The sequence below is a fragment of the Protopterus annectens genome, chromosome 6.part0 (assembly GCF_019279795.1).
Source record: "Protopterus annectens isolate FY-2018-M chromosome 6.part0, PAN1.0, whole genome shotgun sequence".
NCBI lineage: Eukaryota > Metazoa > Chordata > Ceratodontiformes > Protopteridae > Protopterus > Protopterus annectens.
In genome coordinates, this window is record NC_056737.1 from 633,308,964 (window position 1) to 633,332,081 (window position 23,118).

A 23,118-nucleotide genomic window follows, 5' to 3' on the forward strand; every position below is an offset into this window, starting at 1 on the left:
ATATATATATATATATATATATGTGTGTGTGTAGACACACATTCTACACATTTTTTATGATTTATTATTTTTTAGAATGTTGGTATATTTCCTCGTACATTTCCTAAACAAAAATAAAAAATGAAAAACTACAGATTGTGTGGCTGTTTACATACATATTCAACACACTTTTAATAGAGCAGTAGTACAGTCCTGGTTTTCTGAATTCATTTAATTTCAGCTGCCAGCATAATTCTTTTTTCTGCAAAACACCATTGACGTCCCCTTCAAGCTCATCTTTCTCCACACATGTCTGGGGTGCTCTAGTAAGTGTTTTGAATATGTACCATTATGGTAAATTTCTTACACTGTTATACTTTCATGATGTAGTGCGATTCCAGCATAAGTCAAGCTGTGTATGAGAGCTGCAGGCAAAAGGTGTAGCATCAGTTTTTAATATACTGCTTTACTGGGGGCGAGGAGGCAGTTGTAGCCTTGCATGGCTCTACATAGTGTAACAAATTAACACATGCATTTAAGAGTGTCAAATATGTAGTGAGCTGTTGATCACAGTAACTGGTTAAAAATAGGGGGAATTAATAGATTCTGAGCTATGGTTGGAGATGCTGTAGTAGGAATCCGTAATGGAGATGTCTTTAGGCCACTGAACAATTTAATATTAAATCTTTTATTTTCAAGGAAGTTAGCAGAGAAGATTTCAATTTGACATGATTCATGTCACTACAAAATCCTGTTCATTCATAGGATTCAGCAAGGAACACTATGGTTAGATTGGGTTCACATTCCTGTGATCATGTAATATTGTCTTTTGTGCACTCACTTTAAAAATGTCCATGGCAAGTAATAGCCCTAGTAAGATGAAGAAAGGAGCAGTTGTTTCCTATTGGATCAGGCTGTTTCAAGTGCTTGAGGCACTCTAAGTGAAAGTTAAAAGAAATGTTCTTTTGAACAGAGTTGGGTTGTTAATATATTATCCGATGTTTTCACTGTTATTCCTCCTCAACCTGTGGGTCTTTGATCCGACTCTGCCATTTTCCAAGCTGAAGAATCAAAGCTTGAGCTCCTGCCATCCTACCATTAATGCTTCATTCCCTCAGTGGTTAGATTGTGTGTTTTTTAACATTTTTGCATGTTAAGAGAGTGGTTATTAAACTTCCATCTGGTTGGCACTCTATTTGGATTCATGATTTTAGTGACCCCATTGGAGGGTGTGCTATTCACCCAGCCTGGTGTGGTAGTGTTTACATTGACATCTCTACAGTCTCTAGAGGTCCATAAATCATTCGAAATGAAGTTGCCTACCAAACTTTGTTTCAGATGTTTACATTCAGCTGATCTCCAATGAAGCCATTGGTTTGGCCTGTAGTGGCAGGCACAGGTATTGCATTTTCCTGGCATGTCTGAATATTGTTGTTCAACTTTGAGGACTGTGTTTTAAGATCTTCTTCCTTAGTATCCCCATTTGATGGATCCACTTTGTTTGGTCTCAAGGTTGAGAGTTTAACTAGGTACAGGCAAGATGGGAAAACTTTCTGCCATGGGAGTTGTGTTTTCTACCCCACAGAGAAAAATTTCCAGGAATAAGTGAGGATGCAGAAAAATGTTTTTCTATAAGTCACATTAGAGCCGAGAACTTCAATAGTTACCACCCACAAGGCAGGACTGGTCCGCAAAACCAAGCCTTCAGAGGTTTCATCTCTGTTGAGCCTTTTCACCATTGACTTCTGCACTCTGGAGGCAGATGGAGGAGTGAGTAGCTCTTGACCCAGAAGCTTGAGAGGCCTTCAGTTTGGACACTTGGGTTTTGAACAATTTCCAGGGGTTATTCTATTATCTTGTTAACTGCCTCAATGTTGACACAAAAGTCCCCTCCTACTGTTCCACGTCTCTGAATCTAATTTTGAAACTGTCTATCCAGCTTCCCATTTTCTTTCCATATTTCAGTAATGAGGAGTATATGCTTCACTGGCAGGATCTTCGTTCTCAACTGAGATTCTATTTGAATAGAACTAAACATGTCAAAGTCTGATCAGTTGTTTTGTTTAATTTTCTGAAGCTAATCTTGGAAAATCAGTGTTTTAAGGTGACCCGGTCTATATGGCTGTATATAGTTTGTATTTCTTTTGTTTACTGCAACAAAGGTCTTTACCAGCCCCACAAACCTAATGTTCATTCTGCTAGGTCAGTCACCACTTCAGCAGCTATTTTTTTACTGTGCTTCATTGGATGAGATTTGTGCAACAGCAATGTGGTCAAAGACCCATGCCTTTATTGCTCATTACAAGCTTGACATTCAGTCCAGGTTAAATCTACTTTTGGATCCACTGTGGTGTGATATGTTCTCTGCTAGTACCATCAGCCTGTCTGGCTGCATACTGTGTCCCACAGATTGAGAAGGACGAAAAAGACAAGATTGGATGCAAAAGTTATGTACTTATTATAATGCTAAATCTGTGCTGTTGTCTGCTGTCTCAACCATCCCTCCTGCTGATTCCCCTTCCAAATTGTCATCTGTTATACCATTTGGGAAACTGCATGAACTAGCACAACTGCTTGGGTGCTTATGGGCTTGTTTTCTATTATTCTGTCTTTAGAAGATTTTTCTTCCCATTCTCTATTGTTGCTGTATCTATTAATGTAAACAGCAAACTTGATCTGAAAGGATTTAGACTTGTAGGGTATTATGGGAGAGGAATTGGAGCTTCAGAACAAAAGGCTTTTGCAAAGCCAGTGTCTGATCAGATCTAAGGGACCCACAGATTGAGAAGTATGAAAGAATACAACACAGATTTAACACTGTGGTGAGTATTTAACTTTTATGTCTGTATTACTTGCAATGGCAGATGCATAGAAACTTTTGATCTGATGGGTTATCGGATCTGACCTTTGTGCTTTCCTGAAGCTTGGATCGAGGGCTTTGACTTCATCCCTCACTCATGATTCCCTCCTTTCCTCACAGTACCCCATATCTCGTTTGCACCTTGATCCAGTAATATGTGGAACAGGAGAGCTTTAGTTACCTGTTTGGATAAGTGCTTATTTTTAATTTATGTACGTACTATTCTTTTTTTTTTTGAATTGTCCCCCCTTTAATTAGATAGCTTAATATATTGTTTTTTTGTCTTTACTGTAGCTTTTTTTTTTTTTTTTGAGAGAAAAAGGAAATAGTATTTTTATTTGCTGTTCTATAATTGTTTCTCCTGTAATGATAGTTCTATTACACTGTCATGACAGACAAGGCCACCGTTTAAAAAAAATAAATAAATAAAAAAAAAAAAAAAATACAGGATCTGCACTCTTTGTGTATTTATTGTTTATGTGTTGCCCATTTAGATACAGAGTGCGAGGCCTGCACCACTTTCATTGCTGAAGGGTAACGGGTGGGACATATTGGTTTTAAAGGGCCTTCATCTGATGATGTTAATCTTCTTTCCATTCATCATTAATGGGTTTGGTTCCGAGCCCTCGGAACCGAGTCAACCTAATACCAAGCTCATGTCAGCCAAAAACTCTCGAGCTAAGCTTCTACCCACAATGCCCTTCTCCCTATTGCCTCAGATCTCGTTTGCCGTGTAGCCATAAAGCCATGTTTCAGCCGAGCCCTCAGCTAAGTGAAAACTTTTTGATCTCTTAGGATTTTTGGTCACGATTGTGGTTTATATTGATAATTCTATGTTTTATAGTTATATTTAGAACCTTTTGCTCCTGCTTCTACCTGTTTGGTAAACTTTAAGTACCATTGGTGGTACAGCCTTCTCTCTCTACCCTTGCAATATTTCTTGAATACCATCATTGGCATCTCTTTCTCTTTTTTCTGGATAGTTGTGTGTTTTTGACATATTTCTTAAGCATTGTGTGTATTTACATAAGTTTAGATATAGCAGAGTTTAATTTTTTTTTCCTATAGTATCCTGCGTTTGATTGTTGTGTGTAATTTTCATGATGTCTGATAAAAAGGGCACATCTGGTTTCAAACATTGTGCCTCCTGTAAGGGTAAGCTTCTGAATAGTGACTCTCATGATTGTGTTTATTGTTTGGGGGGTGCTCCATGTTTCGGTACCCCCCCCTGTATCTGCGCCTGTAGTGGACTTCACCGGGGCTCCAGGACTGTCCCTTTGGTCCTCTATTCCCGCTGAACCGGTCCTTCCTCAACCTCGTGATTGGACTGCAGGCTCCTGGGTTCGTGGCACGGTTCTGTTTCTTCGGCTCCATCCTCGGTGCCAGGAGTTCTGTCTGCACCAATCCTGCTTTTGGGGCTCCATCCTCAGGAGTGGGTTCGGAGCGAGGTGTGACCCCGGTTCCGAGGCTGTCCTTCTCTGTTCTGGGCATCCATCCCTCTTCGGGCGGACCTGCTTTCGGTGCTATGGAGAGGGCACTTGCTTCTGGAAGCATTCCGCTGAGCTACAGGTATCACAGGCCACCTCCCTGGGACACTGGGCAGAAAAGCCGCAGGATCCCCTGTTGCAGGGTGCCCTCTCTTCAGAGTCCTCCTTAGAAGTCCCCACTGAGGAGCCCCTGTGGAAAAGATCGCGCAAGAGGAAGCACGTAGACTCTCCTGAGGAGTCTCTTAATAGAGGACAAGGATTTTTGTGAAGGTGAAGGGTCCCCACAGTCACCCCCTGAGGATGTCTCCTTCAGAGATATCCTTGAAATGTTGAAACAGAGGGGTGACTGGAAGCCCACTAATCCTCCTTCTGAGGAGTACGTGCTTCTGCAGGCTTTCCGTGACCGGTTATCTACCTCTTGGGTGACCCCACCTGCAGACGAGCTAGTTCAGCTCGTAGTGCAGCGTGCTTGGAAGAACCCTGATTCTGTTGAGGCGATCTCTCAGACCTGACAAGATACTTTCTCCACCTGAGGATAATCCACATTGGTCCAGGGGTTTACCAGTCGATGCTATGGTGGTGGCCGCGGCCTTGAAAAAGGGTCTCGCTGAAGTGAATCCTACTGTTCACTCGCCCAACAGAGAGTCCCAGGCCATGGACAAATTGGGGAAGTGAGTCTTTGCTTCAATGCCGTTTGCCGTATGGTTCCTGAACTACTTGGCACATTTTACGAGGCTCCAAATTCTCTGGAACTCTCGCAGGGCAGGTGTTTGAGGTGAAGGATAAAGTTGCCTCACAGCTCTCACCTCTGGAATCTATCTCCAATTCGTCCATGAGGTTGCTCTCACATGCAACCGAGGGGGTGGCTAGAGCTGTGAGTTCAGGCATAGTTGAGACGCCATGCCTGAATGTGCCTTTGTGACCTTGCAGGCCCTGTCAAGTCTTCCTTCCTTGAATGCTCCCATCGAAGCATCATCCCTTTTTGGCTCCAAGGAGAAGGACACTCTGGCCAGGTGTGAGCAGGACAGCAAGATCCTGTGTGCTGTAGGTCTACGTTTTTCCAGCCCTCAGCATTCCTTTTCCCGGAACCAGAGGAGTGAGGAAAATGTGGCGCAAAACATCTGGGGGGGGGGTCCTTTCCATGCCACACATGGTGATACCCCCAGGGGAAGAAGGGGTAACAATTCTGTAAGACGCCCTTACAGAGGCAGAGGGAGTCCACGTAATCAGGGACCCAGGGATTCTTTCTCTGGGCAGCCTTATCAGTGCTCATGAAGAGTGGCACGATTGCTTTCCTCTGGAAGCAGTCGGGGGTCATTTCTCTCTGCACCAGGCTGCCTGGCATTCAATAACCACCGATCTTTGGGTTCAGAAGATCATAACCAGAAGTTACACCATTTCCCTCATCGCTTGCCCAAAGCTCCCAGCAAACCGTCCAGACGTTCCGCCCAGTCAGAGAAGAAGCAGCTGCAGAAATAAACAAGCTGTATCAAAAAAGAGTCATCCAGTTAGTCCCACCAGACCAATGTAGATCCGGATCCGGATTCTACTCGAGATTCTTTTTGGTGCCAAAAAAGACTGGCACTGGAGACCAATTTTGGATCTCTGCAATCTGAACATGTCAGTTGCCCAAACGAAATTCAGGATGGTCACGGTTCAGTCCATTCTTCCTTTTCTAATGGAAGGCGATTGGATGTGCTCGATAGATCTCCGGGATGCGTATTACTATATCCAAATGGACAAATATTCCAGGAGTCTACTTCACTTCCGGCTAGGAGTTGATCACTATCAGTTTCATGCCCTACCTTTTGGACACTGTACAGCCCCCAGAGTGTTCACAAAGTGCATGGCAGTGGTTGCAGCTCACTTGAGACTACAAGAATTCTGGGTGTTCTGTATTTGGACAATTGGCTCCTTACCGTCCCACCAAGCATCTTCTGGTAACAGCCTTGCAATACACCCTTTCACTGGCAAAACTTTTGGGGATAACTGTAAACTGGGAGAAATCCAATCTTGCTCCGGTCCAGAAGATAGAATTTATCGGAGCAGTCTTCGACACCCGCTCTTGTCTGGTGTCGCTCCCAGCTCACAGACTTCAGAGATTGAGGCTTCTGCTCCAGGTGATACTCTTGTCAAAACAAAGTCTCAGTGAGAGAGGTTCTTCAGGTTCTAGGATCCATGGCAGCTTCCATACCAGTAGTGCCTCTTGCGAAACTGCACATGCAAATACTTTAGTGGCTTCTTCTCTGTCAGTGGTTTCCGAATTACCACCCTCTATGTTTTCAGATTCAGATAATCAGTTCTTGCAAACAGGACATTCTTTGGTGGATGAGGCCAGACACAGAACTTTGGAGCCGTCCAATCCAGCCCCCTCAGCCGAAAGCCATTCTGACCACAGATGCTTCCCTGATAAGAGTGTGGGGGGGGGGGGCATTTCCAGGTAAAGACAGTCCAAGGCGCATAGCCCACATTGGATGTCAACCTGCATATCAACGTTCTAGAACTGAGAGCGGTGCTGTTAGTGTTGCAAGCATTCCAACCTGTTCTTCCTTCTGGAAGGATTGCATTTCAGTCAGACAATATGTCAGTAGTCTGGTATATCAACAAGCAAGGAGGAACAAAGTCCTATCTCCTGTGTCGAGAGGCCATGAGAATTTGGCAGTGGGTGATGGATTCCAACCGCTTTCTGTTAGCAACACATACCCCAGGGATTTCCACTATGATTGTAGATAAGTTCAGCAGGTGTATTCTCTTGCCTCACGAGTGGTCTCTTAATCCCATAGTAGCAGCAGAAATCTTCAGCCATTTGGGCCAGCCTTGCTGTGACCTGTTCGCCTCCCGGTCAAACAACAAAAGCAGCAACTATTTTGCCCTATTATCTCCCCAAACAGGGGAGTCCCCGAGGGATGCTCTAATTCACAATAGGCATATAGCAGTCCCGTGGGCCAATCCCCCCATTCCTCTAATGCCCCAATTCTTAAAGAAAGCCATTTGGTTGAAATGCAAAGTGATCCTCATAGCCCCCTTTTGGCCTCGACAAGTTTAGTTCCCCTTCCTTCGGCCTCATCTGTTATGTCGACCGTAGAGTCTGGATCCACTTCCAGGCCTAATTTCTCACCACCCAAGGGTTGAGTCATCCGAACATGTCCAGTCTCTGACAGCTTGGTTTCTCCACTTCCATTAGTCGCCAGGCAGGATGATCTCACCTCACCTGTTTGTGACATTAATTTGGCCTCTTGTAAACCATCCACCGGAAGACTATATCTGGACAAATGGAAAAGATTCTCTCTTTAGTCAAAGGAAAATATGCTAGATCCGTATCCGGCTCCAATCACAGCAGTTTTACAGTACCTGTCTAGGTTTTTTGAAGATTGAGCCACAGCCTGTACCATATGAGTACATCTAGCAGCTATTTCAAACTATCATAATGGATTAGATGGTACTCCCCTCATATCACTGCATTTATGTAAGACTTTTCAAGGATTTTCTCACATTAGGCCTCCAATCAGCCTATAGAGCCATGAAAACTCACGTAGTTCTCCAGTCTTTGACTCCACCTCCTCTTGAGCCCGCAGTAAAGTGTGACCTCAAACTGTTGTTGTGGAAATCCCTCTTTCTGGTAGCAATCGTCAGACAGACTAATTTCTGAGCTTCAGGCATTATGCACCAAAAGACCCTATCTAATCTTCCACAAGGACAGAGTATCACTCCGGCAAATCCATCTTTCCTCCCCAAAGTTATTTCTGACGTTTTCATCAATCAGACTATTGACTTACCAGTATTTTTCCCGAATTTTTCTAATAAAGGGGAATACTGTCTACATTCCTTGGATGTGCACAGACAAGTGAGATTTTATTTAGACAGGACCAAAGTAATTTGTAAGACTGACCAACTTTTCATTTCCTTTTCTGGGCCTAGAATGGGAAATTCTGTCTCCAAGGTCACGTTATCAAAATGGCTAAGCGACTGCACACATTTCACTTATTTGCAAAATAACCTATACCACAGAATATTAAAGCCCATTCCTACTAGATCTGTGGCATCATCTGTAGCCTTCCGTTCCAGGGCTTCTATGGATGATATATGTGCAGTAGCCACTTGGGCTAAACCCCCAGACTTTTATCAGTTATTACAAATTGGGATGTGGTCTCCAGAGGGAGAGCTGCCTTCGGCTCAGTGGTACTCAGGAACATTCTTCTATAAGGGCCACCCAAGGATCTCTGATCTCAAGGTAGCTGGGAATTCTGTCCCATCAGTGATGAATGGAAAGAAGATTAACAGCATCAGATAAAGAAGTTATGTATTACCATAATGTTCCATCTGTGTTGTTGATCTTCTTTCGTTCGTCACTTCCCACCCTCCTTTCCCCACCAAAGGCTCCTGGGGGATACTTTGGGTCCAAGTGGTGTCTTAGAGCATTTGCGCAGAAATGGCCTCTGCTTTACTTGTATAACATGGGCAAACTCGATCTGAGGTAACATGGAGAAGGGCATTGTGGGTAGAAGCTTAGCTCAAGTGTTTTTGGCTGGCGCGAGCTTGGTAATAGGCCGACTGTGTTCCGAGGCCACGGAACTGAACCCATCAGTGATGAATGAAAGAAGGTCAACAACACAGATGGAACATTATGGTAAGACGTAACTTCTTTTTTCTGCCCATTTTTGGAGTTTGGCACTAGCTGTTGCAGAATCAACTTCTGACTCAGAAGGGTGATACAAGTAAGTCAGTTAAAGGAGAAGGAGAGGGAGAAGTTGAAAGAAAAGGAACCAGAGAAAAGGTTGTTTGGTAAACATGTTGAGTCTGGCTCCAAAGACTGTAAGGCATTCAGATCTGGAGCTTTGCTCGTTCTTATCACATTCCCTTCTTCCACACTTTTCACCAGAACCAGTGAGCCCAAGGCCATTCTGCCCCTTTTTCAAAGAGAAGCAACCTTCTCGGCCATGTTCAGTAGCTTCATCATTCAGTCCCATCTGCTCATTTAGGATTCTTTCAGAAGCAGATGTCAACAGGATGATGTAGAAGTTCCTCTAGACACAAATTCAGCTGGGAGGATCGTCCCTATACCAACCACTTTTGCAACATTGGGCTGGTCCCTGTTAGCCTGATGGTGTCTCCTGTACAAATTTTGTCAAATCTAAGCCTTCTTGGTAGAGCCATTATGTCTGTGCCAGTGGTCATCTTCATGACAACACCAGCTTCCCTTACTCCCTCGACTCTGGCAATGTCAGATTGGGACTGGGGTCTAGTGTTAACTCTGAAATTATCAGAGCTATCCCTTCCTCTTGGTGCCTCAGCTATCAATAACTCTGAACTGTTGTATGCTTTGGAGCTGCATCATATTGCCACCAAGGGCACCTCTCCTGCCTTGTTTAGGAGAAATATTTCCTCAGCTCCTGTGGTGACTTTGGCTTTTGAGGCATTCAAAAGTATTCTCTCCAGATCAAGAGAGGAGGTGCGTCTACCACACTTGTCTCCATCCCAACATCCATTGCAATCTGTGTCTGTGTCCACTAATCCTGATCTGCAGGGACAGTAGGCCTCTCATGGCCTCGAGGAAGCATGTCAAGTAAACTCCCTCATACCATTCAGAATCTTCTTGAGAAATCCCTAGGGAGGAGGCCAGTAGGAAATGGATTTGCAAGAGGAGATGTGGACTCATCACCTGAGTTGCTTACAGAAGACATGGACTTTGATTGAGAAGTTCCCTACAATCCTTCTTGAGGACATTTCCTTTTGAAACATTTTAGAGCGGATGAAACGGAGAAAGGTGTTGGTGTCAGAAGCTTCCTCTTAGGAGAAGTTCATGCTAATCAAGGCATTTTGGCTTGGCTTTTCTACCTCCTGGGTGGTACTGCCTACTGATGAGCTTACAGGCAGTCTCTCAGCAGGCCTAGAAGGAACTAAGTGGTGAAGTCTGTCCCACGTAAGTCTGACAAAATCTTATTAGCTCCCAGGAATAGATTTCATTCGAACAAGGGTCTCCCAGTAGATGCTATGGTTGTGGTAGTAGCCACTAACAAGAACTTTCTGAGGAGAGTACATCTGTCCATCCCTCAACAGAGTCTAGGGCTCTGGACAGATTGGGAAATGGATGTACGCTTCTGGGACTTTTTCATTCAACACTGAACTACCTTGCTTATATTACAAGGTTTCAGAGGAACTTGCCAAAATAATTGACCAAGTTCTTATCTGGTAATCTCCTTGCAGATATCAAAAGTCAGTAGAGTCACATTTATCTACCCTACAGTTGATGTCTAACATATCCATGCATCCACTTTCTAATGCAGTTGATATGTCAAGGGCAGCGGCATGGGCAATGCCGTTTGCTCGCACTCATGGATATACCTTTGTTCATAGGTTCATAAGACGAGGCCCTTGTAAGCCTAGCCAAGAATTTCACCCATATCAGCACTTGTTTTCCCTAACCAGCAGGGACACAGTTGGGATTCCAGGGGTGTATTTTCTGTTTCCCATCCAGCTGTCCAGATTCTTCTTAAAGAGGGTTAGTGAGGTACTCTGCTTAAAGGAAGTCTATTCCACAGATGGGGGGTCGTTGGGACACAAATCCATCCTGCCAACAAGTTCTTTTAATGTCAGAGACCAGGTTGAGACCTTGCATGAGGGTTGCGCGAGTGGAGTTTGACTTGCGGATATGCAGCAACTCCATCAAGGCCGAGTCTGAGATGGCCTTGTATGCAGACACAGGTCACCTCTGAGCAGTCTGTACGAGACTGAGCAGAGGAACAGGGCTTTTAGCCTATCTGTATATGATAGGTGTTTGAGACCCTAGATTTTCCTGGTCAAGAACCTCTGTGGCTTCTCCATCTGCTGCATGTGCTTGGCAAGGTACATGCTAAAGAGGGCATTGTACTCTATAATGGGTCTAATAAGGGAGGAGTACAGGGATGTTATAACCTCCTTGTTCCTGGATGAACTACACTTATGAGGTGGGCCATGTAGAAAGCCTTCAGTACAACGGAGGCAACATGGTGGTCAAAAGTCAGGTTGCTATCAACCTTGGGTGCCTAAGTCCCTCATGACTGATTGTGTGCTTAGTACATTGTTATTAATGTGATAATTAATGGGGACACCATTTTCCCCAAAGGGGAAATGATGCATTTCTTGGCATTCAGTTTGAGGCCATGCTTCTGGCACCAGTCATTAGTTTGGTTAAGGCCCTCTTGGAGGATGTTCACATCTTTAGGGGAATTTGACAGTGCCCAGCTTGCAGTCATCTGAAAACTTGTCAACCACAGACCAATGGTTTTAGCTTGCACCTCAGAAAAGTATATTCCAAACAGTAGAGGCCCTAAGACCGATCCTTGGGGTACACCGCTTGTTATGGGTCTACTACTAGAGGTGGCCTCCCCTGTTTTGACTGAGTGGGTTATATCAGTGAGCCAGTTAGCTACTCATCTGGTAACATATGGGTTGATGCCTAGCTGGGAGAGTTTATCTATTATACCCGAATGGTGAATAGTGTTGAAGGCTTTGGCTAGGTCAAGGTAGGTGGTGTGCACTGTCTTGCCCTCATCCATGGCTTTGGTGACTGCTTCGAAGAAGGCTACCAGGTTTAACCAGCATGATCTCCCTTTGACAAAACCAAACTGTGTGGGATCAAGCATTTGGAGGTTACCAATGTCTTTGTTTATAAGGTCCATGATAATGGGTTCCATGACATTGCAGATCAGGCTAGTTAGTTGTGATTTTTTGGAAGGCTTCAAGATGTCCTTTTATTGATGCTCCATTTGATGTTTCTAAGCTTTTTGAACCTAAGGTGAATGACATGCTCACCAGGAGGGAATAAGACTGCAAGACCCGTCTGCTGTCGGAATTCATTTTTTCACCCCTCAAAGGACTTCTTATAGGTTCATAGCTTAGAACTAGGCTAACTGCCCTTGTGAGCCATTTCAAGCCTAGCCAGTTACCCCATGTGAGAATCAAACCCTGCACCTTTTGTTTGTAAGGTAAACACCTTAACCATTATGCCATCTTCCCACCCCTTCTCAAAACTAAAAAGGGGGGGGGGGGATTCTGTAAATCCCAGGATTTTTCTCAGGCCGTTACTGTGGACATATTTCGCTGGGGCGAGGGGTAGAATTTCAATGGATGTCACCCAAGAGACAGTTGGACTGCAGAAGCAAAGTAGAAAGTGGTCCTTTCTCAGAAAAATCCTTTTAGCACCCATGAATGGTTGCACTACTGCTGCAGTCTGGAAGCAGTTGGGGGGGCACTTATCCCTCCATCCTCGAGCATGGCAAGCTGTCACTCGAGACTCTAGGATGCAGTGGCATATGACTAGAGGCTCTGCTGTTCCCTTTGTCCCTCCCCCCAACAACAGAGGAAAATTCCTGACCTCAGATAGAATTAGCAGTAACAGAAGTAAGAAAGCTACTAGAAAAGAGAGTAATCCAGCAAGTCCCCCCAGATCGACAGATCCGGAGTCCATTAAAAGTCATTTTTAGTTCCGAATAAAATAGGGGACCTGGAGCCCATTCTTGGACCTCTGTTGTCTCATCCAGTTTGTAAAACAGACAAAATTCTTACCCTCTGTGCTGGAACGTCATGACAGTGTGACTGGGAGATGTTTAGATGTTTTCCTGTTGCTTTCTAATTGCAGCACACATCCTGGGGACTCCATGTACTAGCAGACAAACTGAGTAGATCTGTCCTTTTACCTGGAGTGTCCCCCTCAAGTCAAGCAGTGGCAACTCAGATTTAGTGTTATCTTTTTGCCTTGTACTTAAATAACAAATGGCATAGCTACTTTGATCTAATCCCGTCAAAGAATCAACCACTGAGGGATCCTCTAGTCCACAATTGGCTCCCGGCTCTCCTTTATACCTTCCCTTTTCTGCCCTGAGTACCAGGTTTCTTCAGAAAACCAGAAGGTTCATAGGTTCATACATGTGTACTAGGCTTATGGCCATGGAGCCTTTACAAGCCTAGCCCATAGGATTACCCTGGCATCGTGCCACTGTACCTTAGTTTCCAGTGCCTGTATCGAGTAAGCCACTGGAGTGATCTCAAGGGTGAATTTTCTATTTCCCATCCACTCCATCAAGATTCATGCCCTTGAAGAGGGCCAGTGAGGTGCTCTGTTTGACATGTATGGGAAGTCTATTCCATAGCATGGGCAATCTTTGGGTTATGAACCTGTCCCTCCAGCACGTTGTTTGTGGTAATGAGGTTGAGGTCTATGGGGCGTGCGGTGTGGAGGGATTGGGATTTCTTTAGATGTAGCATTTCTAGCAGAACTGGGTCAGACATGGCTTTATCAGTCAAGCAGAGATCGACTCTAAGTAGGCGATATGAGACAGAGAATAGTTGGAGTTTTTTGAGTCTGTCCATGTAGGACAAGTGTTTTTAAGGCATAGGATCCTCTCTTATGAGGTACTTTTGCAGCCTCTCCAGTTGTTGCAGGTGTCTAGTGAGGTACATGCCAAATGGGGCATTGTACTCTGATTGGCCTAATGAGGGAAGAATAGAGGGAGACAATGACCTCTCTCTTCCTAGATGCAAAACTCTTTGTAATGACATGTGCCACATAGAAGGACTTTCTGACCACAGTGGCAGCGTGGTGGTCAAAAGAGAGGTTGCTGTCAACCTGTGTTCCCAGATCTCTTAGAATGCCTTCTGTGTTCAGTGGACTACCGTCAATGTGGTTTTTCCCAAAGGGGATGACGATGCATTATTTTGGCACTGAGCTTAAGGCCATGGTTCTGACACCATTTGTTGGTCTCAGTGAGGCCTTTCTGTAGGATGTCAGCATCACTTGGGTAGTTAATAATGGCTTCCAACTTGCAATCGTCTGTGATCTTTGTCAGCCAGAGTCCCTTTGTGTTGGACTGGACTTCTGAGTAGTAGATACCAAACAGGAGAGGACCCAGGACTGATCCCTGTGGGACTCCACTCATGACTGGTCGGCAGTCTGACTTGGAGTCCGCTACTTTCTCTGTGGGTTCTGTCTGTGAGCCTGTTTGCAACCCACCTAGTGATATAGAGGTTGATGCCTAGCTTAGTGAGTTTTTCTATGATTCCTGAGTGAGGAATGGTATCAAAGGCCTTGGCCAGATCAAGGTAGCCTGTATGAATATGAATCATCTTGCCTTCATCCACAGTTCTGGTGACTGACTCAAAGAAGTCGACCAAGTTGAGCAGGCATGATCTACCCTTCACAAAACCAAAGTGTGTGGGATCCAGTCTTTGGAGATTCTCTGTCCTTGTTTATTAGGTCCATGATGATGCGTTCCATAGCTTTGCAGATCAGACTTGGGGCGATAGTTCCCAGGGTCTGTAGTAGCTCCTCCTTTGTGGAGAGGGATGACTATAGCTGTGCTCCATTCAGTAGGGACAAAGCCTGAGGTGAGGCTGTGATTGAACAGGGCACACAGGTGAGGTGCCACTTCACTCTGTAGTTCATTTAGAACACAACCAGGGATGTTGTCAGGTCCCTTAAGCTGTATTCTTGGCCTTGGACAGTGCTGATGTTCTTCGTGTTTCACTGTTGCAGTCATTACATTTGGGTTATCCTGCTGGCAGGTTGCCCTCAGTCGGCCTGAATTCCAAAGTCTTGGGTCCTGCGTCGGTTGCTGTTGCCTCTTCCCTGACGTCAGGTCGTCAGGGGTATAAAAGATGCAGCCAATGCCATTTTATTCAGTCTTTCTTGCCACGCGGTTCCCGAAGCAGAAGCAGTTCGCAAGTGCCGGTTGGCAGACTCCTGAGATTTTCATGTTCGAGTTTTAGATCCGAAGTCTTCATTAAAAGCTACGTACCCCATTGGGGAAACATTTTCTTGCTCCAATGTCAGAAAAAGTTAATTGTATTTCTTGTGGGAAACGAATATCTCATAAGGACTTTCATTGTTACTGTATTCCTTGCCTAGGCCCTGACCACGACATTGCAAGTTGTTGGTTTTGTGCTAGATTTAACCAACGCACTATTGAGCATCGGTACGATTTTGCATTAAGCTATTTTGGGCGAAGAATTAATTATACAATGTCGTCGGATAGCCATCCGACTACCAGAGTTCACAAAAAACGCAAAGAAAAAGGCAACTGAGGTCCAAAACCGACGACAAAGCTTCTCCTAAGCAAGTCGCCGGTTCTCAGTGAGGCGCTTTCGCAGCCCCTGATGCCCGCTACTTTAGAGTGGCAGGCCGCTACAGACTCCCACGTGGAGTCGGCCAGGCCGCTGGAAACTCAAGGTATTGCAGCCTTGGAGATCATTCCCTCAGATGGGTCCGGAGCCGGTGAGCAGGCATCTGCTTCTGAGGGTGTATTCAGACCTAAACAATTGTATATTAAACCGACTTCAAAGACTAAAACACCTTTAAAGGCAAAGAAACGAGTTCATCAGCCACAAGGACCGGCCTCCATGCCCAAAAAACAAATGCTCAAAATGTCCGAAGACTTAATTACCTTGATAAGGGGTTCCCATCCCCCTCCTGATAGAGGCCTAGGCAAGAGACAGACAATCTTCAGATCAGGTTTCCATTTCTTCTGATTCCTCTTCTGATCAGGAATATTCTCTTCCCCCCTATGAGGATTCTGATGCTGAAGAATCAATTCCTTCAGCTTCTCCTCCTGAGGACTACTCTTTTGGGGAAACCTTGCATATCATGAGGGAGCACTTCCACTGGGAGAGCCAAGATTTTTCAGAATCTAAGAAAAGGCTCAGCGACTTCTTTTACTACCTCAACACAGGCCTCTAGCTATTCTGCCTGTGTTGGACATTGTAGATGTGTTCTCTGAGTCTAGTCTGACCTCTGACTCTTTACCTCCAGCTCCTATTAAGCCGGACAGATACTACAGGGTCCCTGACTCTCATAAATTCCTTTTCAAAAACCCTACTGCAGACCCAGAAACTATTTCTCAGGGTCCAAAAGTGGTCAAGGCTTCTACTGCAAAAAACCCTACCCCCTCTGACAGGGATTCTAGGGCACTGGATAGATGGGGAAAAAAGATTTACACATCTGCTACTTTGGTTATAAGGGCCTTAAATTGCCAGTTTCATATGCTCAAATATCAGCAATATATCATGACACTGCTTAAACAGAAAATGATGGCAAATTCTGAATGTGCAGAAAACAAAGAAATGCAGGATTTATTGCATGCAGTTGAATAAGTTGGAAAGCATACTTTGCAATGTGGGTTTGATTATCTGGAGTCCTCCTGCAGGGCCGCTGTTATGGGTTCTGTCATTAGGAGGCATGCTTGGTTAAAGGAACAAAATCTGCCTGACCATGTTAAAGCAAAATTATTAGATGCTCCTTTACAACATACCTTGTTTGGTGTTAAGGCAGAAGAGGTGTTAAAGAAAATGGAAGACAAAGCTAAATCTATGCAAACTGTCAAGGATTTCTTACAGGTACAGCCACCTAGATTTAGCAGACACTGGCCTACAAAGAATTGGCCCTTTCCAGTCTCAGACAGACCTCAAAGGGGCAGATACAGACGACCTAGATGCAGATCACAGCCGCAAGGATCCTACAGGTCTAAGCAGTGGAGTGCTTCTGCCTCCAAAGGTGGAGAAGACAAAGCACAATCATACAGGAAACAGTCCCAATGACTTCTCCCTGCCTGCACCAAGCACTTATCTTCTGGCAGCACCCTTAGGGGGAAAACTAGCATTTTTTTCTCAAAATTGGCACATTATAACCCAGGACAAATGGGTTCTAGACATAGTGTCACAAGGTTACAAGTTTCATTTCCATACCCTGCCAAGGGCAAACGGTTGGCCAGACCTACAAAAAATCAATGGGCAGAGGCTCAAAAACGAGTCGCAGCTCTCATGGACATGAGGGCTGTTCAACAAGTGCCACAGCAAGAGCAGGAACAAGAATTTTACTCAAGACTGTTCTTGGCACCCAGAAAGGACAAAGCATGGAGACCAATACTGGACCAATCTATTCTAAACACTTTCCTGGATATACCAAAATTCAAGATGTTGACCTTGCAGCAGCTTCTGCCCATGCTGGGCAGCAAGGCTTGGCTCGTGACTTTAGACCTAAAAGAGGCATACCTGCATGTCCCAATCAGACAATCATGCAGAAGATACCTCAGATTCAAGGCTGGCTCAAAGCATTACCAATTCTCTGCACTGCCCTTTGGCTTATCTACTGCACCCAGGGTCTTCACAAAGTGCCTGGCACCAGTAATTGCTTACTGCAGACAAAGAGGAATACAAATATATCCTTACTTGGATGACTGTCTCATACAAGCAGAGAACAAGGACATTCTACTACAGCATCTGACATTTGTGATAACAGTCAACAAAAAGAAATCAAAACTAGTACCCTCTCAAGAGCTAATATTCCTGGGTGCAAGCTTAAATACAACTGCCCAGATGGCTTATCTCACTCCAGACAAAGGCAACTGACTACCTATTTCAAGGAAATGGCAACAAAGGCCCAGTTATCTGCAAGAAAAATTCTGCAGGCTTTGGGCTTCGTGGCATCCTGCATCTTACTAATTCCGTATGCAAGACTGCATATGAGGAAAATTCAATGGTACCTAAAAAGTGTCTGGACACAACATTGCCACAGTCTGGAAACAATGGTGGACAAAGGCTTGTCACCAAAACAAGGGACAGCCATTCTCAGTACCCCCAGCCAGGCAGAGCCTAACGACGGATGCTTAGGCATAAACTGAAGAGGCATTCAGGGCATCTGGTCCACAAACCAAAAGCATCTGCATATCAATCAAAAAGAGATGCTAGCTGTTCAAAATGCCCTGACAGCCTTCAAGGGCCTACTTCATCCGGGACAACGACTGATAAAGACAGACAACACTACGGTCATGTGGTACATAAACAAGCAGGGGGGCATTCATTCTTATTCCCTGTGCAGATGAACCATGGCGTTATGGGACACAGCATTGACTTACCAAGTTCATCTGCAGGCACAATTCCTGCCAGGAAAGGAAAATACTCTGGCAGACGAACTAAGCAGAAACCTCATGGATCCCCACGAGTGGCACCTGGATCCACAAGTCTTCAGCATGATAACAAATAAATGGGGACGCCCAGACATAGATCTGTTTGCCTCCCCTCAAAACAATCAACTAAAAAGATTCTGCACAAGGACTTCTCACAGACAAGCTTGGAAAGTGGACGCCTTATCTTTCAACTGGACAAACCTATCAGTATATGCCTTTCCTCCACTGCCTCTCCTCTCCAAGGTACTCCTAAAGGTCAGGCAGGAGAAACCAAAAATGATTGTGATTACCCCAGACTGGCCACGCCAGTACTGGTATCCGATCTTAAGTAACTTGTCCCAGTGCCCAGCCTGGACCTTACCTCAAATACCTCATCTACTGTCCAAGCAAAACAATCAAGATTCTGCACAGCCAACTCGGGACCCTAAACCTGGCAGCATGGCAGGTAATGTAGCCATACAAACCACACCTCTCAGTAAAGCTGTGATGAACGTCATTTTAGAAGCCAAAATGCCTAGTACTAGAAAATCCTATGCTGGGAAATGGAAGAGATTTTGCGCTTGGAACCAAGCTCAAGGAACTGATACAGCTGTCCCAAATATTCCTATGATTTTGCAATAATTAACTGAGATGCTGGACAAAGGCCTATCTTTTTCATCAATTAAAATCCATGCCTCTGCCATTTCGGCTCATTACAGCACAGAGCCACCACTTTTTTTTTTCTCATCCTTTATTAAGGCAGTACCTCAGAGGAGCCAAAAACTTAAGGCCTCCAAGGAGAATGCCAATACCTGCATGGGACCTCAATTATGTCTTGGAAAAACTCACCTTACCGCCTTTTGAGCCAGCTGCTACTGCGGATATAAAGTTCTTATCTTGGAAAACAGCTCTGCTCCTAGCAATAACTTCTGCAAGACTAATTTCAGAGCTACAGACTCTCATGGCAGTGGAACCCTTTATCATTTTTTATCCAGACAAGGTCTCTCTCAGAACAAACCCTAGATTTATGCCTAAGGTGGTATCCAGTGTAGACCTTAACCAAACAATTCATTTGCCAACTTTTTATCCAAATCCACAGAACAAGGGGGAGAAAATTCTGCATTCTTTGGACGTACACAGACTACTTGGATTCTACTTGGACAAAACTAAAGTTTTCAGAAAGAACAATTACTAGTGGCATATGCCACAGCATCACAAGGAAAGGCCATCTCCAAGCAGACTATTTCAAAGTGGATAGGTCACTGCATTCATTTCTGCTACTCACAGCATGGTAAACCAGTGCCTAAGGGCATTAGGCCACATTCAACCAGAGCTGCAGCCACTTCTGCAGCCTTTCTCAGGGGGAGTTCCAACCAAAGACATTTTAGAGGCTGCTACTTGGAGTTCAGTGCATACCTTTACAAAACATTACAATCTGCCTCTTTGCTCTAAATCTAGGGCAGGCTTTGCCACTGCAGTTCTGCAGGGACTCCTAGCCGCTCCTAATGCTGTTTAGCTCCAGCCCCACCAACTATAGCTTTGGGACTTAACCCAAATGTAATGACTGCAACAGTGAAACATGAAGAACATAGTACAGTTGTGTACACTTACCATAAATATAGATTTTCGAGTGTATTCACTGTTAGTCCAGGTTACCCACCCGCCATCCGCCTTATTTTTGCTGGAACTTATCTTTACTTCTCTAATCTATACAACCTAGGTGGTGTATTTGCTTATAGATGAAGGTAAAGCTTATTTTGGTGCATGTATGTTTTATTTACATAATTTTAGCCTACCCTTTTGGGGGCACCTGACATCTGGGGCAAGAAAAACTGAATAAAATGGTGTTGGCTGCATCTTTTATACCCCTGATGACCTGACGTCAGGGAAGAGGCGACAGCAACCAACGCAGGACCCAAGACTTTGGAATTCAGGCCGACCGAGGGCAACCTGCCAGCAGGATAACCCAAATGTAATAACTGAAACAGTGAATACACTCTAACATCTACATTTATGGTAAGTGTGCAGCAGTAATACTGGGTACCCGGCAATCTACTGGTGTTGTGATTGGTCCTTTGGCGGGGGGGAGGCAAAGTTGGCACTGAGGTGCAAAGCCAAAATGATCCTTATTGCCCACTTTTGTCCCAGGCAAGTTTACTTCCCCTTTCTCTGGCCTCATTTAATTTAGCCTCCCTGACTATTGGACCCCATCTTGTCAGCCTCACCAGGACTTGAAAAATCTGAAGTTAAATACATGGTTTCTCCAATTCTAATGATGGCCAGAGATGCCAGGCTGTCTACACCTGTTCAAAATTTTGTATTAAATGGAAGAGGTGTACCTTGTGGGCATCCAGCAGTGGTCTAGATCCATTTTTAGCCTCTCTTCCATTCATGTTAGATTTTTTTCAGAAAATTGTTTCATAACTGATGTAATTTCTTTACCCTCAAAGTATGTTTGGCTACAATTTCTTTTCATATAAGACAAAATCAGACTTGCATTGTCTGCCTAAAGATCTCGGTAAGGCCTTTTTGAAGGGAACTTTTCTGTTGAGACCTCCAGTCAGGAATCCAGTCCCTCCATGGGATATCACTTCCAGGCTTCAAGCATTGACAAAACCTCCATTTGAACTGGCAACTATAGTGTATTAAAAATATGGTCTTGGAAGACCATATTCTGTGGCTTTTACATTGATGAGGAAGATTACAGAGTTGGAAGTCTTATCTTCTAAACTCACTTATCTGATATTCCATAAAGACTGTTTATTTGAGAACTAACACTCGTTTTATTGCAAAAGTAGCTTCTGAAACAAACCTGAATCAAACTATCAACCTACCTGTATTTTTCCCAAAATATTCCAACAGAGGGGAATATATGTCTAGCATTTGCTAGATCATGGACAACTTTGTTTCTACTTGCATAGAACAAAAGATTTCAGGAAATCTGTTCAGCTTTTTCATGCCTTCTCTAAAGCCAAATTTGGGCAAACTGTATTTGAATTAACCCTGTCCAGGTGACTTTCCAATTTGTATAACTTTTGTCTGCAACCAGTCTGGTTTGACCTTACAAGGCAAACCAAAGTTGCACTCCTCCAGGTTAGTTGCTACTTCTACTGCCTTTTGGATAGGGTACCTATTGATGCAATTTATCCTGCAGTCATTTGGTGTACTATCCACAACTTTGTATCTCACTGTAAACTGGATGTACAGTCAAGGACTTGTACATCTGTTGGCTCTGCCATTCTCAGGAATGTCCTTCCATGATTTCACCCAGGTGTTTTTTTGCTTGGGAATATGTCCCAAAAGTTGAATCTGATGAAAACTGACAACATTGGATACATGAAAGTTATATATTTAGTATAATGCTAGATCCGTGTTACCATCTTTTCGTCCAGTTCAAAATCCCTCCGTCTGTCCCCCAACTGAAATTGTCCCTTAAATCCTGGTCAAGTGGTTGTACCTGGCCAGGGGTCTTGTCTCTGGGCAGGCTTTTTCCCTTGCTGGTTATCACAGTGTTATCTTTTGCCTCTTATGTCTGTTAAGATTGTGTAGGTCTTTATTATAGGATGGTGCATTCTAGCTATAAGCAGGCAAGCTCAGTCTGAGGTACTCTGAAGAAGCTATGGGTATGGTTAATTAAAGGAGTCTGAGGCCTGGATCCAAGCCTCTGGAGAGTGGCAAAGGTGGTTGAACTGGATAAAAACAAGGCACCACATTTCTAGCATTCTAGTAAGTTCATAACTTTCCTGTTTATGGTAAGACCGTTACTTTATACACACTACTGTACTTTTTCTGATATATCAGCATTGTGTTATGAGGTTTTCATTTTTTTATCAGTGTTTCTAAGGGAAATAATACATTTTTGTATTAACACAAAAACTAATTACTCTGTACTGTGTAACAAAAACTAAGAACTCTGTATTGTGTAGGTCTTTGTAACAAGGGGACATTTTAAAGTTCTGGCTCCAAATTTGTGTTTGTCTGCCTTCAGAAATGCTTTGAAGCCCAGTGCTAAACATATTCATATTTGTATTTTTTGCTCTGTTTATTTACTTGTTTGTAGAATGTTCTGTATTTATTTTTCTGATGTTATGTTTGGGGGAAAAAAGTGTACCATAGCAAAACAAGTTTAAATAAAATAAATGGAAAAGAATAGAAATACAAAAATGTACTAATGCAGCTATATTTAGATTACGTACTGTTCATCTAGTGACTCTAGAGAGGAAGTAAAGTAAGCAATGTTGAGTTATCAGAATGGTAAGAGAAATGTTGTGGTAGTAGTTTAATGTGTATACAAAGTCATAGAGAAGGAGAGGGATGGATTTGAGAAAACAAAAAGGAGATAAAGGGAACCCTTAAAGATGCTTAGGAAGGTATGGTTCAGGATCACTTTACCTTGGAATGCATTGCTTGTGGTGGTGTGTAGTTTACTGTAAATCAGCAGAATCATGAGAGCATTTAACCAGATGATTTGCATGTGGTCTCCAAAACTCCTAACACTGACCGACCAGCAGTTTTTCAAAAACCTGGAATTAAAAATGAGTATGAGAGAACCTTTAATTACATAACTGCACAGCTTACAAGAAAGTGTATTAAATGCAAGGTGGTTAAGAGAGGTTGCCCATGTGGTATTTCAGAGTACACCTATCAAATCATGTTTCACACAAAAAAGTGACACCCATAGTGATATGGGACAGAAGCTGATTTAGTAATTTTGTGAGTGGTCTTCCATGAACAGCTTTCTATACATGTGTTATTTTTCTAATCTGGAACTTGTATAGCTGACGCAGTAAGGTTAGCCACCTCCTTAGAATGCACTTGATGCCATGCAGAGCCCTTAAATCAAGCAGGGTAATTGTGAGAGCTAACAGTTAATGTTATT

The 23,118-nt window shown here is 43.9% G+C and overlaps 1 protein-coding gene across 1 annotated transcript in view; it reads left to right on the forward strand.

The window, feature by feature from the left end:
* The window catches only part of TMX1 (thioredoxin related transmembrane protein 1), a 369,569-nt gene that overhangs the window by 216,624 nt on the left and 129,827 nt on the right, over window positions 1–23,118 (forward strand). The gene's annotated exons all lie outside the window — the stretch shown is intronic.